A 25,226-nucleotide genomic window follows, 5' to 3' on the forward strand; every position below is an offset into this window, starting at 1 on the left:
AAGAAGAGAAATTTGTTAACATCGAATATAGATTTATGTATCAGGAAGTCGTTTCTGAAAGTATTTGTTTGGAGTGTAGCCATGTATGGAAGTGAAACATGGACGATAACTAGTTTGGACAAGAAGAGAATAGAAGCTTTCGAAATGTGGTGCTACAGAAGAATACTGAAGATAAGGTGGATAGATCACGTAACTAATGAGGAGGTATTGAATAGGATTGGGGAGAAGAGAAGTTTGTGGCACAACTTGACTAGAAGAAGGGATCGGTTGGTAGGACATGTTTTAAGGCATCAAGGGATCACAAATTTAGCATTGGAGGGCAGCGTGGAGGGTAAAAATCGTAGAGGGAGACCGAGAGATGAGTACACTAAGCAGATTCAGAAGGATGTAGGTTGCAGTAGGTACTGGGAGATGAAGAAGCTTGCACAGGATAGAGTAGCATGGAGAGCTGCATCAAACCAGTCTCAGGACTGAAGACAACAACAACAACAATAAAGCTTATTCATTTTGAATTTGTACTTGAATACATACGAATTTTGGAAAATGTGTCCATCAATTAGAATAACCCTGTATATGTATAATTATGATAGAAATCTGAAGAGGGTACAAGTAATAACCCTTTTTGCGCAACAAACAATCTTTCTAGAGAAAGTGATTGTTTAACGCACTTAGTTAATATCTAACAATGAAACCACCCACACTGATCTTGCAAACTAAATTACTGCATTTATTAGAAATGTTGGCTATAGGCTATTTTTCGTATTTTGTTAATATGGAAGTCGTTTCTGAAAGTATTTGTATGGAGTGTAAAAATGTATGGAAGTGAAACATGGACGATAAATACACTCCTGGAAATGGAAAAAAGAACACATTGACACCGGTGTGTCAGACCCACCATACTTGCTCCGGACACTGCGAGAGGGCTGTACAAGCAATGATCACACGCACGGCACAGCGGACACACCAGGAACCGCGGTGTTGGCCGTCGAATGGCGCTAGCTGCGCAGCATTTGTGCACCGCCGCCGTCGGTGTCAGCCAGTTTGCCGTGGCATACGGAGCTCCATCGCAGTCTTTAACACTGGTAGCATGCCGCGACAGCGTGGACGTGAACCGTATGTGCAGTTGACGGACTTTGAGCGAGGGCGTATAGTGGGCGTGCGGGAGGCCGGGTGGACGTACCGCCGAATTGCTCAACACGTGGGGCGTGAGGTCTCCACAGTATATCGATGTTGTCGCCAGTGGTCGGCGGAAGGTGCACGTGCCCGTCGACCTGGGACCGGACCGCAGCGACGCACGGATGGACGCCAAAACCGTAGGATCCTACGCAGTGTCGTAGGGGACCGCACCGCCACTTCCCAGCAAATTAGGGACACTGTTGCTCCTGGGGTATCGGCGAGGACCATTCGCAACCGTCTCCATGAAGCTGGGCTACGGTCCCGCACACCGTTAGGCCGTCTTCCGCTCACGCCCCAACATCGTGCAGCCCGCCTCCAGTGGTGTCGCGACAGGCGTGAATGGAAGGACGAATGGAGACGTGTCGTCTTCAGCGATGAGAGTCGCTTCTGCCTTAGTGCCAATGATGGTCGTATGCGTGTTTGGCGCCGTGCAGGTGAGCGCCACAATCAGGACTGCATACGACCGAGGCACACAGGGCCAACACCCGGCATCATGGTGTGGGGAGCGATCTCCTACACTGGCCGTACACCTCTGATGATCGTCGAGGGGACACTGAATAGTGCACGGTACATCCAAACCGTCATCGAACCCATCGTTCTACCATTCCTAGACCGGCAAGGGAACTTGCTGTTCCAACAGGACAATGCACGTCCGCATGTATCCCGTGCCACCCAACGTGCTCTAGAAGGTGTAAGTCAACTACCGTGGCCAGCAAGATCTCCGGATCTGTCCCCCATTGAGCATGTTTGGGACTGGATGAAGCGTCGTCTCACGCGGTCTGCACGTCCAGCACGAACGCTGGTCCAACTGAGGCGCCAGGTGGAAATGGCATGCCTAGCCGTTCCACAGGACTACATCCAGCATCTCTACGATCGTCTCCATGGGAGAATAGCAGCCTGCATTGCTGCGAAAGGTGGATATACACTGTACTAGTGCCGACATTGTGCGTGCTCTGTTGCCTGTGTCTATGTGCCTGTGGTTCTGTCAGTGTGATCATGTGATGTATCTGACCCCAGGAATGTGTCAATATAGTTTCCCCATCCTGGGACAATGAATTCACGGTGTTATTATTTCAATTTCCAGGAGTGTATTATAAGTGATGTGCAAGACGTATGAGAAGTGCGAAATACTCTCAGATTTCAAGAAGAATGTAATAACTCCAGTTCCAAAGGAAGTAGGTGCTGATAGGGATGAATATTACCGAGCTGTCAGTTTCATGTCTTGGCTGCAAAATACAAAAACGACTTATGTAAGGAGCAATAGAAAAAAACTTGTAGAAACTGACCTCGGAGCAGGTGAGTTCGGATTGCACAGAAATGTAGGAACACTCGAAGCAATACTGACTCTACCACTTATCTTAGGAGATATGCTACGAAAAGACAAACCTACGTTTATAGCTTTTGCAGATTTGAAGAAAGCTATTGACAATGTCGACTGGAATACACTCTTTCAAATGCTGGAGGTAGAAGGGATAAAATACAGCGAGCTAATAATTATTTGCAACTTGTACAGAAACAGACCGCACCTATAAAGTCGACGGACACAAAAGGCAGCAGCGGCTGAGACGGGAGTGAGACAGGGTTGTAGCCTATCCCCGATGTTATTCAATCTGCGCATTGAGCAAATAGTAAGTAGTAATAGTAGTAGTAGTAGTAGTAGTAGTATGGTATTCTGGTTTACGGCAGGGTTAAGTTACTTCCACTTTTGTCTGTCCACAGCCAGTTTTTTCACTGAGAAGATTTGTCTTCTTTGATATTGTCCAGCATTTGGTATCTTCTTTTTCCTCTTCCCCTTCTTCCCTCCACCATTCATTCTATTCCTTCCTTCAATAAATAGTCCCTCCTCAAACAATGTCCAGTGAAGTTCCGTGTTCTCTTTTTAATGACTTTTAGCATGTTTCTTTCTTCTCCAGCTCTTCTTAATATTTTTTCTTTCCTTACTCAGTCTTCCCATTTCACTTTCTCCATTCTTATACATATCCACACATAGTTAAGGAAACCATAGAAAAATCTGGAGAAGGAATTAAAGTTCAGGGAGAAGGAACAAAACCTTTCCCGTTAGCAGATGATATTGTAATTCTGTCAGAGGCAGCAAAGTACTTGGAAGAGAAACTGATCGGAATGATAGTGTCTTGAGAGGCGGATGTAAGACGAACATTAACAAAAGTCAAAAAAGGGTAATGGATGGTAGCCGGTTAAATCAGGCGTGCTGAAGGAATTAGATTAAGAGTGAGACAAAAAATGTTGCTATTGCTAATGTTTTGCTATTTGTTCGGCAAAGGAGCTGATGATAGTCGAAGTAGAGAGGACATAAAACGTAGACTGGCAATGAGAAAGAAGCGTATCTGAAGAAGAGAAATGTTTTAACATCGAATATAGAGTTAAGTGTTGGTAAGTCTTTTCTGAAGGTAGTCGCCTGGAAAGTGGCCTTGTTTGGAAGGGAAACGTGGACTACAGAAAGTTTAGATAGGAAGAGAGTAGAGACTTTTGAAATGTGGCTCTATAAATGAGTGATGAAGATTATGCAATCAATGAGGAGATACTGAATAGAACTGGGGAGGAAAGAAATTTGTGACATAAGTTGACTACAAAGAGGAATCGGCTGATGGACAATTTCTGAGACCTTAAGGGATCACCGATTTGGTGTGGAGGGAAGTTCGGAGGGGTGGCGGGGGGGGGGGGGGGGTGCGTAAAATTGTAGAGGGAGTCCAAGATATAAGTACAAAAGCGACTTCGAAAGGATGTAGGTTGCAGCAGTTACGCAGAGATGAAGAGGCTTGCATAGGATTGACTAGGGTGAAGAGCCCTCTTCGGTCGGAATGTCGCAACAATAACAATGGGAACGCCCAAACACAATACCTCTTCCCTCACATTCTGTCACGTCTCCACGTCGACCAGTCTCACTTCACTGATTCCATACAGCCTACTGACACATGCATACTATTTATGTGCCATGATTTACGTCAGCAGACAATGGTCATATGACGGTGGGGTAAGTGCTCGAGACCAACTACAGTACTCCAAAGTGACTAGTGAGCCATTTGAATGGGTTACTAATATTGAAACCGATGAGTCTGAAACGACTGCCAACGTGGATGATATGCTAAAAGCCCTTATCTTTTCTTCGTTCTCTTATGAACTTGTGCGCAGAACGCAAAGCTTAGCTAGTTGCATTAGGTCAGTGCTTGAGTTCCAAAACAAATATCCATATCTCAGTAAATTTTTTGTTGGTAGTACAACAGAAGAAAATATATGTGACGGTTGTTGTTGTTGTGGTCTTCAGTCCTGAGACTGGTTTGATGCAGCTCTCCATGCTACTCTATCCTGTGCAAGCTTCTTCATCTCCCAGTACCTACTGCAACCTACATCCCTCTGAATCTGCTTAGTTTAGTCATCTCTTGGTCTCCCTCTACGATTTTTACCCTCCACGATGCCCTCCAATAAGAAACTGGTGATCCCTTGATGCCTCAGAATATGTCCTACCAACCGATCCCTTCTTCTGGTCAAGTTGTGCCACAAACTTCTCTTCTCCCCAATCCGATTCAATACTTCCTCATTATTTATGTGATCTACCCATCTAATCTCCAGCATTCTTCTGTAGCACCACATTTTGAAAGCTTCTATTCTCTTCTTGTCCAAACTATTTATCGTCCATGATTCACTTCCATACATGGCTACACTCCATACAAATACTTGCAGAAAAGACTTCCTGACACTTAAATTTATACTCGATGTTAACAAATTTCCCTTCTTCAGAAACGCTTTCCTTGCCATTGCCAGTCTACATTTTATATCCTCTCTACTTCGACCATCATCAGTTATTTTGCTCCCCAAATAGCAAACCTCCTTTACTACTTTAAGTGTCTCATTTCCTAATCTAATACCCTCAGCATCACCCGACTTAATTCGACCACATTCCATTATCCTCGTTTTGCTTTCGTTGATGTTCATCTTATATCCTCCTTTCAAGACACTGTCCATTCTGTTCAACTGCTCTTCCAAGTCCTTTGCTGTCTCTGACAGAATTACAATGTCATCGGCGAACCTCAAAGTTTTTATTTCTTCTCCATGGATTTTAATATCTACTCAGAATTTTTCTTTTGTTACCTTCACTGCTTGCTCAATATACAGATTGAATAACATCAGGGAGAGACTACAACCCTGTCTCACTCCCTTCCCACCCACTGCTTCCCTTTCATGTCCGTCGACTCTTAGAACTGCCATCTGGTTTCTGTACAAATTGTAAATAGCCTTTCGCTCCCTGTATTTTACCCGTGCCACCTTCAGAATTTGATAGAGAGTATTCCAGTCAACATTGTCAAGTCTGCAAATGCTAAACGTAGGTTTGCCCTTCCTTAATCTAGCTTCTAAGATAAGTCGTAGGGTCAGTATTGCTTCACGTGTTCCAACATTTCTACGGAATCCAAACTGGTCTTCCCCGAGGTCGGCTTCTACTAGTTTTTCCATTCGTCTGTAAAGAATTCGCGTTAGTATTTTGGAGCTGTGATTTATTAAACTGATAGTTCGGTAATTTTCACCATCTGTCAACACCTGCTTTCTTTGGGATTGGAATTATTATATTCTTCTTGAAGTCTGAGGGTATTTCGCCTGTCTCATACATCTTGCTCACCAGATGGTAGAGTTTTGTCAGGACTGGCTCTCCCAAGGCAGTCAGTAGTTCCAATGGAATGTTGTCTACTCTGGGGGCCTTGTTTCGACTCAGGTCTTTCAGTGCTCTGTCAAACTCTTCACGCACTATCGTATCTCCCATTTCATCTTCATCTACATCCTCTTCCATTTCCGTAATATTGTCCTCAAGTAAATCACCCTTGTATAGTCCCTCTATATACTCCTTCCACCTTTCTGCTTTCCCTTCTTTGCTCAGAACTGGGTTTCCATCTGAGCTCTTAATATTCATGCAAGTTGTTCTCTTTTCTCCAAAGGTCTCTTTAATTTTCATGTAGGCAGCATCTATCTTACCCCTAGTGAGATAAGCCTCTACATCCTTACATTTGTCCTCTAGCCATCCCTGCTTAGCCATTTTGCACTTCCCGGCTCATTTTTGAGACTTTTGTATTCCTTTTTGCCTGCTTCATCTACTGCATTTTTATATTTTCTCCTTTCATCAATTAAATTCAATATTTCTTCTGTTACCCAAGGATTTCTACTAGCCCTCGTCTTTTTACTTACTTGATCCTCTGCTGCCTTCACTACTTCACCCCTCAAAGCTACCCATTCTTCTTCTACTGTATTTCGTTCCCCCATTCCTGTCAATTGCTCCCTTATGCTCTCCCTGAAACTCTGTACAACCTCTGGTTCTTTTAGTTTATCAAGGTCCAATCTCCTTTGAATAAAATAATCGTAATAGTGCAATGGCGGAAAAAATGCAACGCCCAGAACGATTGGGTTCAGGGGCGCAAAGGTGTAATATGTCCAAACAGAGCTGTTTTAGTAACCCATTTTTCGCACTCATCGACAATCAGACGGCTCTCAGGAGGCTCGTCTGTACACCCTGTGTTTCGACTCTGCCGCCAGTAACAGAGCTAAGTTTAGAGGTGATAAGTCTTAAGTCTTTACAACATTTACTCTAGGGTACGTATTCATGTTGATCAGTTTCAGCCATTTTAGTGCGGTTGCATTGTGGGCCTAAGGGGCGGTGGAGATGTTGAGCATGATACACTTCTTTCAACAGTGGTCTGCGAAAGATTCCCACACCTGAAGATCGGTTTCTGGACGTCCACGTAGTGTAGACGTACGTCATGGTCGATGAATGCATTGTGCAGGAGGTGGTGACCTGCCAAACATATTCCAGGGAAGAAATCCGGGCACACGTTGCGGTTCTGTGTCATCAGGGACAATTGCGAAACGTCTGCTTGCAGCAGGATTAAGATCACGTGTTCCTCTGGCCTGGTTACCACTCACATCAGGACACCAGCTTGCATGGGTACACCTGGTGCCGTGACGGAATTGGTTGGAGAGTGGGATGACTTCTTTTGTTTTTAGTGATGAGCGTAGGTTCTGTTTGAATGCGAGTGATAGAAGTACGTGAGTATAACTTAGGCCTGGTCAGCTGACTATTTCAGAGTGCATTCTCCTGCGACACACAAGTCCCATCCTAGGTTTCATGTCACATGGAGACTATGAGTTACAACTCGTGGTCACACTTGACATTTCTTCAGGGTAAAGTAACCAGTGCCCTTTGAATTCCACAGGCTATTATCCCAGGGTTCCTGCCATGACAGGAAGATGATGGGATTTCTAGTAGAACAATGCACGACCAAATACTGCTGCTGCGACGCAACTTGCTCTTCGTGGTGTACCAGCTCTCACCAGCTGAACACGTAAGGGACACGATGAAGCGGGAACCTACTGTTCTTCAGTGCCTGGAATAACCATTGTCGGACTGTAACAAAATACGCACAACGCTTAGAACAATTTATCGCAGATGCCATTTGGTGCTTTTATGATCATTTGCATGCGATAAAACATGCTTGCGTTGACGCTAGAGGGTGGTACACTGTGTATCGATCTACATTTACATCTACGTGGATACTCTGCAAATCACACTTTAGAGCCTGGCAGAGGGCTCATCGAACCTCCTTCTCAATAATTCTCAATTGTTTCACCCCCGAACAGCGCGCAGATAACAAATACCTTTATCTTTCCGGGAGAACTTTGACTTCCCTTGCTTTATTATGATGACCTTTTCTCCCTACGTAGGTAGCAGACAACGAAATATTTTCACAATTGGAGGAGAAAGTTGCTGATTGAAATTTCGTGAGAAGATCCCGCAGCATCTTTGTTTTAATGATGTCCATCACAATTCCTGTATCATTTCAGAGACACTCTCTCCCCTATTTCTCGATAACACAGAACGTACTGATTTACTTTGAACTTTCTCGGTGTACTCCGTTAATCCCATACAGTAAGGATCCCAAACCGCGCAGCAGTATTCCGAGATATGACGGATAAGCGTAGTGCAGGCAGTCTGTTTAGTACATCTGTTGCATCTCCTAAGTGTTCTGCCAATAAAATGCAGTCTTTGGTTCGCCTTCCGTACAACATTTTCTGTGTGTTCTTTCTTTAAATTGTTCGTAATTGTAATTATTAGGTATTTAATTGAATTTACGGCGTTTAGATTGAGTGATTTGTCACCTAATCGCAGTTTAACTGGTTCCTTTTAGCACTCGTGTGGTCAAATGCCAATTTTCACACCATAAAGACATCTTTTCTAAATCGATTTGCAATTTGTTTTGGTCTTCTCATGACTTTAGTAGAACAATAAACAACAGTATAATCTGCAAACAGCCTAAGGCGACTGTTCAGATTGTCTCCTAAATCTATTACATAGATAAAGAATAGCAGAAGGCCTGTAACACTAGCTTGGGTAGTGCCAGAAATCAATCTTGTTTTACTCGTCAATTACTACGAACTGTGACTTCTATGACAGAAAATCACGAATCCAGGCGCATTACTGAGTGTTCCATAAGCACGAAGTTTGGTTACAAGCCCCTTGTGCGTTGCAGTGTCAAAAGCCTTCTGGTTATCCAGAAATACGGAATCAGTTTGAAATACCTTGTTAATAACACTCAACACTTCGTGTAAGTAAAGAGCTAGTTACGTTTCACAAGAACGATGTTTTCTAACTTCTCGCTGACTGTGTGTCAATAGATAGTTCTCTTCGAGGTAATTCATAATGTTCGAACACAGTATGTGTTCAAAACCCTGCGGCATATGGACATTAATGATACATGCCTGTAATTTGGTGGATTACTGCTATAGCTTTTCTTGAATATTGGTGTGACCTGTGCAAACTTTCCAGTCTTTGGATGCGAATTTTTCGTCGCATGAGCGGTTGTATATGACTGTTACGTATGGAGATATTGCACCAACATACTCTGAAAGGCACCTAACTGGTATACTATCTGGATCAGAAGACTTATTTTTATTAAGTAATTTGATACAATACTCGGATGATATTTACTTTTAAGTTACTCATGTTGGCAGCTGTTCTTGATTCTAATTCCGGAATATTCACTTTTTCTTCATTGGTGAAGGAATTTCCGAAGGCTGTGTTTAATAACTCTGCCTTAACAGCACTGTCATCGATGGTATTATTATTGCTATCGAGCAGATAGGGCATTGATTGTTTCTTGAAGCTGGCATATTTTACATACGACCAGAATCTCTTTGGATTTTCTTCCACGTTTCGAGATAAAGATTCGTGGTTGAACCTACACACATCAAAAAAAAAGTTTTGCATCACCTCGGTTCCGAGAGTTATGGAACCTGTACAGAAAATTGGAATCGAGATCAACATAAACATCATTTCCACCCTTTCATTGCTCTTGAAACCCACACATTTCATGTTAAACAACCATACAGAGGGACCTTTAGAGGTGGTGGTCAATATTGCTGTACACACCTGTACCCTTAATATCCAGTAGCACGTCCTATGGCATTGATGCATGCCTGTATTCGTCGTTGCATACTATGCACCAGTTCATCAAGGCACTGTTGGTCCAGATTATCCCTCTGCTCAACGGTGATTCGGCGTAGATCCCTCAGAGTGGTTGATTGGTCACGTCGTCCATAAACAGACCTTTTCAATCTATCCCAGGCATGTTAGATAGAGTTCATGTCTGGAGAATATGCTAGCCACTCTACTCGAGCGATGTCTTTATCCTGAAGGAAGTCATTCACGGGCGCGAACAGTCATCCATGAAGACGAATGCCTCGCCCATTTGCTGCCAATATGGTTGCTCTATCGGTCCGAGGATGACATTCACGTATCGTACAGCCTTTACGGCGCCTTCCATGACCACAAGCGGCGTACATCTGCCCCACATAATGCCACCCCAAAACTTCAGTGAACCTCCACCTTGATGCACTCGCTGTACAGTGTGTCTAAGGCGTACAGCCTGGCCAGGTGGCGTCTAAACACGTCTCCGACGATTGTCTGGTTGAAGACACACGCGACAGTCATCGGTGAAGAGAAAGTGATACCAATCATGAGCGGTCTATTCTGCATGTTGTTGGGCCCATTTGTACCGCGCTGCATGGTGTGGTTGCAAAGGTGGACCTCGCCATGGACGTCGGGAGTGAAGTTGCGCATCATGCAGCCCATTGCACATAGTTTGAGTCGTAACACGAAGTCCTGTGGCTGCAGAAAAAGCGTTATTCAACATGGTAGTGTTGCTGTCAGGGTCCCCCGAGCCATAATTCGCAGGTAGCTGTCATCCGCTGCAGTAGTAGTCCCTGGGCGGCCTGAACGAGGCATGTCATCGACAGTTCCTGTCTGCATCTCCTCCACGTCAGAACAACACTGCTTTGGTTCTCTCAGAGACGCCTGGACACTTCCCTTGTTGAGAGCCCTTGGTGGCACAAAGTAATAATGCGGGCGCGACCGAACCGTGGAATTGACCGTCTAGGCACGGTTGAACTACAGACCTCCTTGTCGATGGAATGATTGGAATAACTGGAACTGATTGGCTGTCGGACCCCCTCCGTCTAATAGGCTCCTCTCATGCTTGGTTGTTTACATCTTTGGGCGGGTTTAGTGACATCTCTGAACAGTCAAAGGGACTGTGTCTGTGAGACAATATTCACAGTCAACGTCTATCTTCAGGAGTTCTGGGAACCGGGATGATGCAAAACTGAAGGGCGTGCTAAATTTCGAGCTACTGTAAAAGATTCCAGATCGTGGGAATTTTAGATTCGTTTCAATTTGGCATGCTTTTTTCGTAGTGTCTGCAACATTTTTTGAACTGTTTTGTGTTACATGGCAGATCAGCTCTGTCGTTTGTTAATTTATTTGGTATAAATCTCTCAATAGTTGTCGACACTATGTCTCTGAATTCAAGCCCCATCTTGGCTACACTTACAGTGTTAATTTAGAAGGATTGTATATTGTCTCTCAGGAATAGGTCGAGTGAATTTTTATCTGCTTTTTTGAATAGGTACAGTTTTCATTTAATTGTGGATTTGGGAATTACGATATTCTGTCTCGCTACAACAACCCAGTGTTCACTGATACCTGTAGCCGTTTGGTTGCTAGTTTTTAAGTCAGGATTGTTTGTTGCTAAGAGGTCAAGTGTTAACTATTCTAGTAGGCTCATGAATTAAATGCTTGAAATAATTTTCAGGGAATGCGCATAGCAAAATTTCGGAAGATATTTTATGCGTACCTCCGGATCTAAACCACCAACTATAATTTTTTGAGACGCGTACGTGTCTCAAATTAGACTCAAGTTTTCTTCGAACCTTTCAGCAGCTGTATCAGCTGAGTTGGATCGAATTATTATTTAACTCCGGTTGCCATGAATGACTTCCACCCACACTAACTCACAGAATCTATCTACTTGAACTTCGCTTCAAGATAACTACTTCTACCAGCAAAAAAATACGCCTCGGCCTATAGTGTTTAGCCTAGACTTTCTGACCACCGTTACATATTTCACAAAAACTTCTGCTGAACCTGTTTCCAGCTCTAGCCAACTTTCAGTGCCTATAACAACTTGAGTATCAATACTTCCTATTAGCGCTTGAAGCTCTGCTGCTTTCCCAACACAGCTACGACCATTTGCAACTGTATACCGTAGGTTCCTAGATACAAATTCTTCCAGTGTTTGACCTACACCATTTTTGGGGTTCCCCGAAGCCTATAGCCTAAAAAACCGTCCAGTATACGCCACACAGCCCCTGGTACCCGCGTAGCTGCTTCTTGCATGTAATGGACTCCTGATCTATTTAGAGAAATCCGACACCCCAACACCCTATGGCCCAAGTCGAAGAATCTGCAGTCTACACGGTCGAGAACTGTCTGAGCCTCTGATTCATCACCTCACTCCCCTCTGTATCGGAGGACCGAAATCCTTGAGTTCTGCTTTCATCTCGCTCTTTAATGAACCCCCTGTAATGAATATACACAACGTAGTTGCCTGCAAGTAATAACTTCCGTGTGAAGACTTTCCTTAAATGGTTAGGAAACTGCAACGGCGGGATCGGTTGGCCGGTCGAAACATCCGATAATTAACTTTAGTTTACCTAGACCTGCACATCGCATCCAGGTAACTTCACAGTCAGACTGTTTCGACTTTGATAGGCACAATACGACTATTTTTGGTCGACTCCAACGTACAGTCCACCTCTAATGGCGACTAATCTATCTGCTTTTTCGATGTACGTTCTATGCCTCTCTAAATATTTCAGAGCTTCCTACCTCGGGTTTCTTTTAGCTATCGGTTCCGATAATAGGCGACAACTTTTCTGGAGGACATTCATTTCAGGAATTTTCCTTACGAATACTTCAGTCTGCCTTTAACATTCTGATAGTCTCTTCATTTTGTACGCTATCTGATGTCACTTTCTGCGTATTGAGTGCTGAACGTTCATCAGAAAATCTCAAATTACCAGCTACTGTAAAAAAAGAACATGTGTGCTTGACGAGTACTCTGATAGCGGAGTAGCAGCTTCCTTTGTGCAGTCCATCATTAATTAATTACGGTGAGTCTTACAACTCTTTCTAGAACAGAGCGAGCTGTGTTTTACGAGATCTCTGCTTACGGAATCCATGTTGGTGTATACTGAAGAGATTTTCTTCCTCCGGAAATGTCATAATGCATGAGAATAGAATATGTTCCATAAATCTACGACAGACTAACGTCAGAGTATAAGTTCAAATGGCTCTGAGCACTATGGGTCTTAACATCTGAGGTCATCAGTCCCTTAGAACTTAGAACTACTTAAACCTAAGTAACGTAAGGACATCACACACATCCATGCCCGAGGCGGGATTCGAACCTACGACCCTAGTGGTCGCGCGGCTCCAGACTGGAGCGCCTAGAACCACTCGGCTACAACGACCGGCACCGATGTAAGTCTACGTGTATAATTATGTACTACAGTTTGAATAACATTCACGAAAACAAGAATGTTCGGAGTTTTTTTCCCAATCATTTGGGATCTTTCCTGCTTTCAATGACCTAAAATAAATTACTGATCGAAGTGGAGCAAGCTCTTTCGCATAATCTCTGTGGAACTTCGCAGGTATCTCATCTGGTCCAGTGCCCTTTTACTACTGAGCAATCATATGTGATTTTATATTTCGTAATCACTTATCTCAATATCTGCCTTTTCGGCTTTATGTTATGATTGAAGGTAGGAAACGAATTACGATCCTCAGTTGTGAAACAGTTTGGGAATACTGGATTAACTCTCTCGGCCTTCTCTCTGTCATCAGATTCGATGCCATTATGATCACTAAACGAATGACAAATGGGTTCGATCCGCTTTCTGACTACGTGAGATGAGAACCTCTTAGGATTTCAAGTTAGACTGATTCGCGAAATTTTACTTCCTAAGTCATTTAATTGATCACCTTCCGCTCATTTGGCTTCAGTCAGCTTTTGTTTGTTAATTAGAGTTCTACTTCGCTTGAATCTGTATTGAAGCTCTATTTGCTTTCGTTTAAACCTGTGCTGAAGCTCTACTTTCTTTCATAGTGAGTCTTTATCACCCCCCACAGTTTTATTTGGCATATAGTGGTGTAATGTGTATGGTACAGTGCTTATATATTTATTCCATTTTTGATCGCCATTTTCGTCTTATAACTTAACATACAATACTGAAAACTTAGATACTTCATTGCCTGGGACTCTTGCTAAAGAAATATATTTCCATCTTCCTTAACATGGTAACTATCCTCCAGAAAGGGACTTTGTTGTTTGGAGCTGAAGCCTGGTGAACATCTACCTCTGAGTTCTTTTATTTACTCAAATACATCCACATAAATAGCCTGATCATTGTGTCACAAACATATATGGCTTTGAATTCATTCAAAACCGCTACTAAGTTGGTCCGTTTCCGAGACTACTGATATGGCTCAAGCATTCATTCATGAAGCCCGAAAAAACCGAGTTCATCGATTTAAACTATGTATAAAACTAAGTATTATAATCAGAAATAACTTTTCGAATCGTATGTGTCTCAATTAGGTATGTAGACGAATAAGAAGAATTTTTCTCGACTCATGTGGCCCCTACTTTGTTCAAGCTACTCTCCAACGCTGTGAAGAACTTTAAGCATTGACCTGTAGACGTCTGTATGTCTAATCAAATAACCTGCGTTAACGCCCGATTTGAACAGTCAAGTTTCCGAAATGATACATGAAACTCATAGTCTGCTGTAGGAGGATCCCACATGTTAAGAGTAGCACTCACACTAGGGAATATCATGCTCCTGGTCCCTACCCTGAGGGGCTTAATGTTTCTTTAACTTCTTTTTAGTAGAGGTGAGATGGACGCTACGCTATTGTTTTATCCTGCACTCATCTCGTGATCACGTTGCGTATGTAACATTCTGAAGCAATCGTTGTCTTCGCGAGTCAGATCGTAAAACGGAAGGGTAAATACTGAAATTAAGCGCCACAGGCTGTGAATTACTTACTCTTTGGGCTCTCCAAACGCTAAAACTCGCAAGCTGCCGTCACTTGGCCTGGGCGTGAGCTTAAATAGAGTGGTTCGATAAGATAAAACGCGTCAGAGATTGCTTGATGTTGCGCTATAATACTAGTACTTGCATGACAGTCACATTAATCAGGTTTTAGCTGAAGCGTGCCTTATTACTTCGGCGTTCGAGACAGAACGTTGTTGAGCATACTGTGCTTATCAGTGTTGTTCTTCTGGCACAGTGAGCCAGTGATAAGCTCTGCCCCTAGAGCCGAAATAATCTGGAAATCCATGTAAAAAACACACCAACTGGAAAAACTTAGAATCACTACTGTACAGCTCTTACGTCCACTAGATTTTTATTTGTGGGGACACTAAAAGCAACGTGTATACGCATAGTACTCCACCCGTGTATGTACAGTCAAAGCATCAAACTGTATCCAATTTACACCTCAACAATGCGGTATCCTGTGTATTTCTTTCTGTTACTGTTACATTTATTTAAACATTAAGGCATAACATGAACTTCTTACAGACGCAGACGACCAGTTTATTCCCTCAATGACACAGATAAAGCAAACAGCGAATAACAGTTGGTATAGTAACATCGTCTCTATGCAGTGAGGTGCAAGGAAAGCAATAGCCAGGCTACACACGATCACACATAATGCTGCGTACGATTATTCCATTCTGTACGTTTGACGTCCACATTTATGTTCGCAGAGTCAGTTTCCCAAAGGTGCTGCTTCGGGCGACGAAAAACACACTGTGGGAGTCGTGCCTCTGAAGGAACACTGGAGCACATGCACGGGCAGCTGCAGTAGCAGCTTGGTTAGCGAATGCAAACAGCACCAAAAGCATATCGACGTATTCGTAGTTTCCGTCTGCGTCGGGAAGCCGCCCTACATGAAGTGACTGGACCAGTTATGGTTGCAGTAAAGAGTCCGCGATTCCTTATCCGACGATTAACCCATTTTTGCCTTACAAAGATCGATGGCAGGGAAATAGATTGTCAAGTGTTGCTAGCGATAAGCGAGTAGAGTGAAGTTCGAGTTTTGAATCCGTCGCGTCAGGGCGGAGCTGTGAGCTGCAGGTCGAATCGCACCGGCTCCACAACTCTCCACTGCTGTGGGTTAACCTTCGGCAGAACATGATTGATTCGTGACATATGATATTCCTGACAAGTATTTTATAAAGGTTTATTCACGTTTCCCTCAACCACGCCAGCCACCCACTGTAGTGACGATTGTGTGTTTTAACCGCTCTTATAGTGTGTGACGCAGTACCAAAAATTCTGACCTGTAACGGTAACTGAAAGTGTGAGACAAAAGCAGTGTCTGCCTCATACTGTGTCTAAATAGAATGCGTATGTCAAACAGTGTAAAACATCTTGGTACTGCGTATTGCAAAACCATTTGTATGAACATTGTTGAGCAGTCGCACTCTGATTAGAAGGAACTCCAGAAGCTGCTGAATCCTTTCAGTCACGGTCACCTCAAAATTAAAGCTGGAATGCTGTTTCGGTTGATAAAAAACGACGTCATGTTAATCGGGAGTGTTTCATTGTGCACTTAGAAGACACTTGCATGCAGTTTAGTGCATCCAACTTCCTTCTCATAGGCTATCGCCACGTGACAAGATGATATCCTGTTTATCAACGACGTGAACTAGGGAACCGACGTCTGAAAAGTAAAAGAAAGGGGATCTGACGGGTATTCTAACCATAGTTCCATGCTGGATGTGGGTTTGATGTCCCAGAAGTCAACTCTGTGAACTACGACAGCTGGTAGTGAAATACACATTTCTCTAATGTTACTTAAAATCCGTCTTGATTGCAAATTTTTTATTCATATGACCGGTTTCGGTTCATTCAGAACCATCTACTATTTCAGTTACAGGAGTAACCCGTCCAAATCCAGCAATTTTCACATGTGACGTAGTATGTGAAAATTGCTGGATTTGGACGGGTTACTTCTGTAACAGAAATATCAGATCTGAATATGAGTCTGAATGAACCGAAACCGGTCATATGAATAAAAAATTTGCAATCAAGACGGATTTTAAGTAACATTATAAAATCACTGATTGCTGTTATCCCATAAGACATTATGTCTGTTTTTGCAAACACATTTCTCTGTTAATTCTGATGTACTTCACCATGTGACTGTTGCCAGCTCCTCGTTGCTTTTTCGGAACATGCTATATCTGATTTTGCTAAATAAACTTTTTTCTTGTATCTGGTTAGGAAAGGGAACCCGACCTCCAACAGCGGCATTTTTCGAGGAAAGATACTCTATACGATGCTTTATTAAGGGCAGCCGATATGGCCAAGCGCTGCCATACTTACGAACAGTTTGTGAGTGGCATCTTGAATAAATTCTGGTCCGTAGCAGTCCAAGAGAGTCTACGGCGAGAGTTATTTAACCTAAAACCATTCAGTAATAAACACGTGGGGCTACAGAATGCTTTTCAAAAATAGCTAAGCAAAACTAGCTATTGGACAAACCTAGTCTCTCACGTGGATTTACTAAAAATACTCAAAAGTCACTTACCGGCATATGTCAAGGAAAAATTAGTCACAATACCCGAGAATGATGTAGGACACTTTTTATCTGCTCTGGATTCGACAGATTTTACTTATGAGGAGTCGCAACTCCAGAAGAGTAATGTACCAAGCGAACATCTGCGAAATAGTGATCGCAAAGTAGTAAATACGGAAAAAACCAAAGTCGGTGAGCACCTGTACCACCCACATAGTAATAAACACACAAGAGGTAACTACGGTAACCGAGCAACAAATTGCACAAACGTGGTTTCAAAGAAAACCCCAACCCTAATTATAATGGGCAAACGAATACCGAACAGAGGGATTTCGGACAAGAGACTGAAATTGTAATCCTGGTAGGTGGTAATAACCGAATTAATAATTGGTAAGGGCCGACCGGTGTTATATGGTCAGGCAGCTCTCCTCCTGGTAGCTACAAACAACAGAACAACAATTATGCGATCGGAGTAGGTCAAGGTCTAAGAGAACTTCATTTACTGGCATCGCAAGACACAAATGGCGAAGTGAAAACCACATTAGGGAGGAAAACCAAAACAGGCCGCGATAAGCCCCCGTTTGCAGATCGAGGAACGGGATTGGGGGCGTCAATTAATCCGTAATTATTAACGAAAACTTCTTTCCGTTTTTTCTTACCACAACTGCAAGGAAGTTTATACACCCCAGGAGTTGCAAAAGTGCTAATAGCCGCCTAACTGCAACAAAAGGAACTGTCGCCAGGGAAACACCGACAGATCGGGTGTAGAGAAACGTATTTTTGAAGACGGTAACCATGAAATAAAATTTAAAGAGACAAGTGTGCTAGCTAAGACATCGCATTATTATGCATGTATGTACAGAGAAGCCATATAGATCTATAAACAGCACAATAAATTGAACATAAAAGAAGAAGGCTTATCGTTAAATAAGATATGGCGGTCGACTTTGTACTAAAGATGTGATAATCGATCACCTTTGATCGAGAGTAATGATGTTAGCCAGAGACTGTTTTACTATCGACAGCAAGTGACATGTGGTGGTCTCCTCTGTGTGCTATATATAAACGAGACCTCCATGGCCAAGCAGCCGGCCGTTGACTCATCTTGGAAGATGTTGTCCGCAGTCGGCAGCGAAATGTCAGGAGGAAAAATTTCTACTGTTCGATTAGGGCCTCTTAGACCTGAAGTTTTAATTAATAAAGACGCCTCTCGTGAAAGCCTACACTCTATGAATTCGTAATTATTTTCTGAGATATGACCGAGAAGTAGATATCAACGAGGACTTGTGTCAGGGAAATGTGGACAATTTGCAGGAGAACAGAAGGGAATCTTTACAGGACTTAATACATTCCAGGATAGCGAATTTAGAGAGGAACATTGTACTGGACACCTGTGCATTGAAAAATTTAATCTCACACGCCTTGTTTAATGAGTTACAAAAGAAAACACACATACCTAACTTCCTGTGCAGAACTGTCGGATCTTGATTCCAGCAAGGAGGAAATCCAAAGGCGTGGACATTCAAGCGATAATACCCATTACTGTCGAAAAGATTTCTTTTTTCTAGTGGTGGGAAAACTTTTAATTAATTGTCTTACTGGTACGAAAACCTTCCGACAGTACAAGGCACATTCACATACACTATGTAATCAAAAGTATCCGGACACCTGGCTGAAAATAACTTACAAGTTCATGGCGCCCTCCATCGGTAATGCTGGAATTCAATATGGTGATGGCCCACTTAGCCGTGACGACAGCTTCCACTCTTGCAGGCATAGGTTCAGTCAGGTGCAGGAAGGTTTCTTGGGTAATGGCAGCCCATTCTTCACGGAGTGCTGCACTAAAGATGTGTATCGATGTCGGTTTGTGAGGCCTGGCACGAAGTCGGCGTTCCAAAACACCCCAAACGTGTTCTGAAGGATTGAGGTCAGGACTCTGTGCAGGTCAGTCAATTACAGGGATGTTATTGGCGTATAACAACTCCGTCACAGGCCGTGCATTATGATGCCATCGCCATGCCCAAATTCCTCTTCAACAGTGGGAAGCAAGAAGGTGCTTAAAAAATCAATGTAGGCCTGTGATGTAAGAATGCCACGCAAAACAACAACCTCCTCCATGAAAAACACGACCACAACATAATACTACCAACTCCGAATTTTTCTTTTGGCACTACACACGCTGGCAGATGACGTTCACCGGGCACACCCTGCCATCGTATCGCCACATGGTGTACCGTGATTTGTCACTCCACACAACGTTTTTTCCATTATTCAATCGACCAATGTTTATGCTCCTTACACCAAATGGCTCTGAGCACTATGGGACTTAACTTCTGAGGTCATCAGTCCCCTAGAACTTAGCATTAAACCTAACTAACCTAAGGATATCACACACAGCCATGCCCGAGGCAGGATTAGAATCTGCGACCGTAGCGGTCGGGCTGTTCCAGGCTGTAGCGCCTAGAATCGCTCGGCCACCCGGGGCCGGCGCTCCTTACACCAATAGAGGCGTCGTTTGGTATTTACCGGCCTGACGTATGGCTAATGAGCAGCCGCTCGACCATGAAACCCAAGTTTTCACATCTCCCACCTAACTGTCATAGTACTTGCAGAGGATCCTGATGCAGTTTTGAATTCCTATGTGATGGTATGGATAGATGTCTACCTATTCCACATTACGACCCTTTTCATCTCTCGGCGGTCTCTGTCAGTCAACAGAGGAGGCCGGCCTGTACGTTTTTGTGCTGTACGTGTCCCTTTAAGTTTCCACTTCACTATCAGGTCGGAAACAGTGGACCTAGGGATGTTTAGGAGTGTGAAAATCTTGCGTACAGACGTATGACACACGTGGCACCCAATCACCTGACCACGTTCGAAGTCCGTGAGTTCCTCGGAGCGCTCCATTCTGCTCTCTGACGATGTCTAATGACTACTTAGATCGCTGATATGGAGCATCTGACAGTAGGTGGCAGCACACTGCACCCAATAAACGTATATTTATGGGGGTGTCCGTATACTTTTGATCACATAATGTAGGATATGGTAAGTGTTTCTTTAAAATTAGCAAACAAAGGTTATCAGTAGATCTAATTAGAACCTGTGCAATAGAAAACAGACCTTTGACAAATATAGACACTAGAGTGTAATTATCTTATTCAGATGTATTGTTCTGTGATGCACAAATTATCGAACAGCCACATGAAAGAAGTGTGAAACTGGCACCAGTAGAAAAGAAGGTAAGTGAATCAATTTGTTCGTCGGAAGAGCGGAAGGAGGAGCTACAGTAATTACTACTTCGTTATGTGCATATATTCGAACAGTTAAGGGTACACATATAAAATGGACGTTTATCGAAAGAAAAATTCTGTTTTTCATCACATCCCATACCCTTGTTCAAGAACGAGACAATGAGGAAGGAAATTGATAGGATGGCACATTTGGGTGTCATACAACACTATATGTACCATATTGTAGTCCTATTTTAGCTACCGCCAAATCCGATAGCAGCATCAGGGTTGTACTCGACGCACAGAGTGTACACGAGATTATTGTTCCTATTAGGACACGTCGTGACAACTTAGAAGAACAGTTGCCAAATTTCCATAAATTCAAATACTCGCACCTTACCAAAACCGATTTAAAGGCATCGTATTGGCTGACAGCTCTCCATGAACGCTGTACGAAGTACACACCCTTTGTATGTGGGAGGGGGGGGGGGGTTAAGCTATGAACTGTGTCTTGCCTTTGGGCTTAAATGTGAGCGCAGGTATATCTAGTTCCATATTAGGTAAAGTTTCAGGACCAGACTCTTAATAAAGCCACTGTCTACGTGGATGACTTGCTAGTAGCAAAGCCGAACTGGGAAGAGCATTTGTGACTTTTGGGACAAGTACTATAATGATTCTCAGAATTCGGTGTTACAGGCAATTTAAGCAAGTCTGAATCTGGGAATCAACTGTCAAATTCCAAGGAAACAACATAACATACCAAGGTATTTTTCCAGATGTGGGGAAAATAGATGCAATCATTCTCCCCCACATCAGAACAAAAACGAACTCAAAACTTCACTGGGCTTAGTATCTTTCTTTAGAAAATTTATTCCTGATCATTTGTTTAACAGCGACACTCTGTTGGACTTGTTACGGAAGTATAACCCATGGATATGGATCAATCAATGTGAAACCGAATTTGAAAACACGAAAGAAGCTCTACTCAATACAAATATATTGTATCACCCACACATATCACAACTATTTTGTTTAAACATTGGTGCGTCTTAGCATGTTCTGGAGGCATGCCTATTCCAAATCACCGAGGCAGATGAACAACAGACACCCAGCAACATTGGTTTGAAAGCAGAACTCTTACCGAATGCGTGCGATCATAGTCAGCAATGGAGCTCCAAACTCTCTCTATGGTGTGAGTTTTTCGGAAATTCGCATGTTATTCGTGGAGAAAACACAAAAGTCTACTGTGACCACCAAGTGCTTTCTTTTCTCTTTTCGTGCAAATATCTGCACAGAAGAATAGCTAGATGGTATTTTTACTTGCAGAAATTCATTTTAGACGTAGTGTACATCAAAGGGAAACAAAATTTCTGACACGTTGTCGAGGCTACCCTAAGGGTTAAATAAATTTCTAGAACTCACCGAACAGAATTCTGAAATCCGTGTCCTACTTAAGCAGGACGAAATACACCAACCCTATTACGTATGAATGTGCAATAGGCTGGAGCAATTGCTGAAGAGTAATCCACACTGAAAGAAGGTAAGACTCGAACTATGTGAAGTAGATATCGGTAATCACATTACAAAATTTTATACTATTTCTAAAATCGTTCTGTTTTACCGACGGACACCTAACCAAGAAACCTGGAAAATTTGTAGATGAGATCATGCTCTATACTCACAATGTATGGGGCCATTATGGTGTTTCTGAATGCAACAATAAGATAAACATCTACTGCTGCTTCCCCAACATGCAGCTCGGAATTCTCCAAGTAATTCTAAAATGTTTCACTTGTCAGAAGACCAACACTCCAACAAAAGAAAATTAATTGAACTGCATCCAATAGTTGGCATAAAACCTTTAGATTGGATGCTGCCAGACCTTATCCAAAAGGAAAAGGATGTGTTAAGTATGTAATTGCTTTATATGTTGTTTTTTCCAAGCATGTTAAGGTGTATGTAGTGACGTCAGTGACCCCTGATTCTGTGTAGAAGAGTTACAGACGACTATCTCCCAAGAGTAGGGAAGCCAGAGATACTGTTAATTGATAATGCATCATACTTGACAGGTAACAGATGTATGGAACTCATTACCACAAATAATATAGGACGCATAGGCATCATAATTCCACCCAGAAGTATAACCCATTGGAAGAGTGTGTAAGAATTTCATTGACTTATACGCTCCTCCACATCACAGAAACGTACAAAATGGATAAATGTCGTCGCGCCGCGTCAGTAACTCATTAATAACTTGCCACATACTTCGAGACGCCTTACACCAACTGAATTAATGTTTCAGAAACGAGAAATAGACGAGTAGGAAAAACCACTGGCTTGAAATATATAAGAGAGACAAATCAATCGAAGAAAAAATATGCGAAGTCCTGATTAATCTAGGAGGAAAGCCGAGCAGAGAAAGAAGTCCTACAATAGAAGATTAGGGCGCACTGTACAATTCCTTATAGGACAAGAAGTATTGCTGCGAATGCACCCAAAGTCTGCCAAACATAGAAAACTTAACCGCAAATGGTAACTCCTATACACTGACCCATTTCTAATTACACAAGTCCCTCATCCAGGATCGTAGTGACTAGCTAACTCTATAAGTGGAAAGAACAAGGGCCTTTATCAACACAAGAATCTAAAGGAATTTGGATGTTTACTGGGTTTGTCAAAAGGTTAAACCAACTCATGAAATTGCTATGCTTTAGTGGAAATATTTCGCTTAGTTTTAGCATAAGTTTCTCTCTTGTTATTTATTTGTGTGTAAATAGAAATACGGTCAGTCATTAGTTCTTTAAGATATTGTTAACTGACAAGAGCGTGTTGTGAAAATCAGTAATAAGCTGAAATTGATTGCCATGATGCGAATTACTGCTAAAATACATAGATTTTCCAACCGCATATTGATAAATGTGGTAGGGAGAAATAAATGATGTAGCACCTGCAATGACAGGCAACGCGTAAGCGCAGTAGAATCAAAGGGCAGCCACCATGGCGCATGCGCGAAGGTAAAACGAGTCCAGCACGCTGCTTAACACATTAAACGCCCAGTTAACATTAGCGTTTGTACACCATGTAGATTACGCCAGAAAGATTACGAATATAACCGATTACTAAAATAAATAATGAGAATGAAATTAATATAAGGAAATAGGATGAGGATAACGAAATATTTACATGTAAGGAAAGAAAATGAACTAACTATGGTGGTGGTGGTTAGTGTTTAACGTCCCGTCGACAACGAGGTCATTAGAGACGGAGCGCAAGCTCGGGTTAGGGAAGGATTGGGAAGGAAATCAGCCGTGCCCTTTCAAAGGAACCATCCCGGCATTTGACTCAAACGGTTTAGGGAAATCACGGTAAACCTAAATCAGGATGGGTCCCGAATGCGAGTCCAGTGTGCTAACCACTGCGCCTCCTCGCTCGGTATCTAACTATGGGAAGATGTCTATACACTAGGTTACTATTTACAGTATATACACAAAAATTTATATTATGTTAACCGAACTAAGCAGCATTATGTAGAAAATCTATATATATCATAAAAGAATGAATAATTCTAAGGATGTGCTCATGCTCTGAATAAGCTATGAGGGTGGGTAATGACATTGTGCCTCGTCTAGGAACATACCTATTAGTTTCGTGGGCAATTTTTATGCCATAATTACGTTAGAACTTTATCTACAGTGCTGCAAACACTGAGTAAATAGTTTGTCGCAAAACACGAGGTACGGTCAAAGAGAGTTTGCTCATTTACTATGTGACGTGTAAACGATATATTTCAGAAGGAGGCGGGAAATGCTCCTTTCCGTTCCTTATTATAACTGCCTGTAGATTCGTAGACCACCTCCTGGTAGATTTGAGAGAGGCATTGAACTGCGTAGTTGTGCCTGCTTGTGATGGAAACGCAAGAGTGAAGTCTCTACTCCTTTCATTAGCAATCTGCAAATACAAACGCAAGAGTAACATGAATGATGGACTATACAATATTATTTTAACAGATTTTCATCCAAATACAGTCAAGGCCAAAGTTCGCAGATCTACGACAAATGGTATCTCTGGAAGTATTTGAACTCTTGCAAAATTAACTCATGAAACTGTTCAGATTTAAATTAAATAATGTTATAAAATGATTTTATCACTTCTGCTCCTGTGGAAAGCTGTAAGAAAAGTTAATATTAAGTCTGCCGTGTAATGGCAGCTAATTGTTGCCCGTCAGCGATCACTGCTTTCGTCTTCTTGATAGCTGGAAAATATTAATTATTCTCCCTTTTCAATTAAAACATTGCGATTAGTGGCTATGTATGTTCTTGAAATAATACAATGAACCCAATTTTACACAAATATTTCGATCTATAACCTGATTCACACATTTTTTATCGTCTAATCGAAAGAACAAAAACAACATCTGCTAGCGTTCAACGCTACACACAATATCTATCTAACAATAGTAACGTGAGAATAAGAAACAGCTGAAGAGCGAGTAATAACTTATCTTTTCCATCTTCTATAGTTATACAAAGATATAAATGTTTTATTTCACCCTATTCTTTACTTAGATATTGTTTATCATTGTTATTGTCTTTCACTACCGTAGTATCGATGTCGAAGTTTTTGTAAATAGAGTAGAGTGGTGTAAGATTGCGCGGCGGGGAAGACTGCGCAAGGCTTGTATCTCAGTTTTAGTAATGCAGCAGTTGGCTACTCTGCAGGGCATGAAATAGCCTCTGCTGCTGACCCTTTACTGTCGTAGTTTGATTGTTGTCCTGGTTTTAACGGCTGCGCAATGCGGTAAGAACTGTTTTACGTTATTTTTATATAACATTTCA

The sequence above is a fragment of the Schistocerca gregaria genome, chromosome 2 (genome assembly GCF_023897955.1).
Source record: "Schistocerca gregaria isolate iqSchGreg1 chromosome 2, iqSchGreg1.2, whole genome shotgun sequence".
NCBI classification, from domain to species: domain Eukaryota; kingdom Metazoa; phylum Arthropoda; class Insecta; order Orthoptera; family Acrididae; genus Schistocerca; species Schistocerca gregaria.